Genomic DNA, 3,030 nt, shown 5'->3' on the forward strand with positions numbered 1-3,030 from the left:
TTGTCTACATAACTCAGAAGGCAGTCAAGGGACAAGCCATAGCGGATCATCTCGCCGAGAATCCCGTGGGCGGAGAATACGAGCCTTGAAAAACGTATTTTCCTGATGAGGAGGTATCTTTCATAGGAGAAGACATTGCAGAATCCTATGACGATTGGGGGATGTTTTTCGATGGGGCCGCAAATTTCAAAGGAGTTGGTATAGGAGCAGTCTTGGTATCAGAAATCGGTCAACATTATCCGGTATCCACCAAGCTCAGGTTTCCATGCACCAACAACATAGCCGAATAAGAAGCCTGCATCTTGGGGCTCAAGTTGGCCATTGATATGAATATTCAGGAGTTGTTAGTGATCGGAGATTCGGGCCTACTCATACATCAGGTTCGAGAAGAGTGGGCGACCAAGAACTCTAAGATACTCCCTTATCTGCATCACATACAGGAGATGTGGAAGATATTCATGAAGACCAAATTTCAGCATGTCCCCAGAATACAGAACGAGTTCACTGATGCATTAGCTACTTTATCACCCATGATCCAGCATCCAGATACAAATTTCATTGATCCCATTCAAGTAAAGATTTATGACCAACCAGCTTATTGTGCTCACATTGAGGAAGAAGCCGATGGGAAACCATGGTTCCACGACATCAAAGAATACTTGACAACAGGAGAATACCCAGAATTTGCCAATGCTACTCAGAAGCGCACACTTCGGAGGTTATCTAACAACTTCTTTCACAACGGAGGAATCATGTACATGAGGACTCCCTATTTGGGATTGCTAAGGTGTGTCGAGGCAAAGGAGGCATCTAGGTTACTAGAAGAAGTGCATGTGGAGACCTGCGGACCACACATGAACGGTTTTGTTCTAGCAAAGAAGATACTCCGAGCAGGGTACTTTTGGATGACTATGGAAATAGACTATGTTCGCAAATGCTATCGTTGTCAGATACATGCAGACATGATAAAGGTGCCTTCAAACGAGCCTACCGCAACAAGCTCACCATGGCCATTCACCACTTGGGGAATGGATGTTATCAGACCGATCGATCCTGCCTCATCAAACGGACACAGGTCCATCTTAGTGGCAATTGATTACTTTACCAAATGGGTCGAAGCAGCATCATATAAAGCAGTAACCAAGAAAGTTATGGTAGATTTCGTCCACGATCAAATCGTTTGTCGCTTCGGAATTTCGGAATCAATCATCACTAATAATGGTTCCAATATCAACAGCGACCAGATGAAAGCGATGCGTGAGACATTCAAGATCAAACACAAGAACTCTACAGTCTACAAACCTCAGATGAATGGAGCTGTGGAGGCGGCAAACAAGAATATCAAGAAGATACTGAGGAAGATGATTGAAAGGCATAAGCAATGGCATGAGAAACTATCATTCGCTTTATTGGGATACCGCACCACAGTCCGCACGTCGACCAGAGCAACTCCCTACATTCTAGTTTATGGTACCGAGGCGGTCATTCCCGCCGAAGTAGAAATTCCCTCTTTAAGAGTCATACAAGAAGCAGAGTTGGATGATGCAGAATGGTTAAAAGGTCGCTACGAACAGTTAGCCCTTATAGATGGGAAAAGGATGAATGCAGTTTGTCATGGTCAGTTGTATCAGAACAGAATGTCCAGAGCCTTCAACAAAAGAGTTAAGCCAAGGAAGTTTACACCGGGGCAGCTGGTGTTGAAGAAAATATTCCCACATCAAGACGAAGCCAAAGGGAAATTCTCTCCCAACTGGCAAGGTCTGTACATGGTTCACCGGGTTCTAACCGGAGGAGCCCTTATTCTTGCAGAAATGGACGGAGAAGTCTGGCCGAAGCCAATCAATTCAGATGCAGCAAAACGATACTATGTGTAATCATTTATGAATTTTTTATGATGTAATTTGAACTACGCCTGACTTGATTCTCATTTAAGAGGGGATACGTAGGCATCCCTATGGGTTCGGTCACAACTTAATAAAATTCCATTTTCCCCACTATTGGAACTAGGGCAGAATTTTGAGGAGGACCCTCAAAATTCCGAAGTCAGTTTCAGCATTTTCATCGCCAGAAGTGTCAACCCAGTAAACTAGGGCAGAATTTTGAGGGGGTCCCTCAAAATTCCGAGGATGATTTTTTCAGTCATTCAGTGCAGCCGTCAAGAGTGTCAGCCTAGTAAACTGGGGTAGAATCTTGAGGAAGACCCTCAAAATTCCGGAGCAAGAGAGGTTTCAATGTCTTGAACCACGTCGCAGTTATTGGTTCATTCAAAGAAAATCATTTTCGATTATATACTTATGTTATATTTACTAAATCATGCATAATTATCATCTGAATCGCTATTTTTTAGCAACGCTACCCCAATGATACGCGACGTCAGGAGCCAGGGGATACGAACTAACCTCTCCCGTTCTACAGAACTCACGATTTTTCTTTAGATGCAGGCATCCATGACGCAAATCGTTGAATATATCGTACTTTGAAGGAGTAAAACTTTTAGAACAATCGCTTATTCACAAATCTCTATCGGCACACAACATCCCCAACAGTCATGACATCGTAATCGGCTATCAGCTAAGAAATCTTACCGCTACTCACCTTTACATTCTTGGATTGCATAAGGCTACTTATCTACCTTCTGAGGTTAAGCTCTACCTCCATCTGCATTTTTTTGCATAAGACTACTTATCTGCCTTCCGAGACTAAGCTCTATCTCCATCTTGCATAAGGCTACTCATCTGCCTTCCGAGGTTAAGCTCTACCTCCATCTACATTTTTTGCATAAGGCTACTTACCTGCCTTCCGAGACTAAGCTCAGTCTCCATCTTGCATAAGGCTACTTATCTGTCTTCCGAGGTTAAGCTCTACCTCTATCTACATTTTTGCATAAGGCTACTTATCTGCCTTCCGAGACTAAGCTCTGTCTCCATCTTGCATAAGGCTACTTATCTGCCTTCCGAGGTTAATCTCTACCTCCATCTGCATAAGGCCACTTATCTGCCTTTCGAGACTAAGCATTGTCTCCATCTTGCA

The sequence above is a fragment of the Nicotiana tabacum genome, chromosome 6, assembly GCF_000715075.1.
Source record: "Nicotiana tabacum cultivar K326 chromosome 6, ASM71507v2, whole genome shotgun sequence".
NCBI classification, from domain to species: domain Eukaryota; kingdom Viridiplantae; phylum Streptophyta; class Magnoliopsida; order Solanales; family Solanaceae; genus Nicotiana; species Nicotiana tabacum.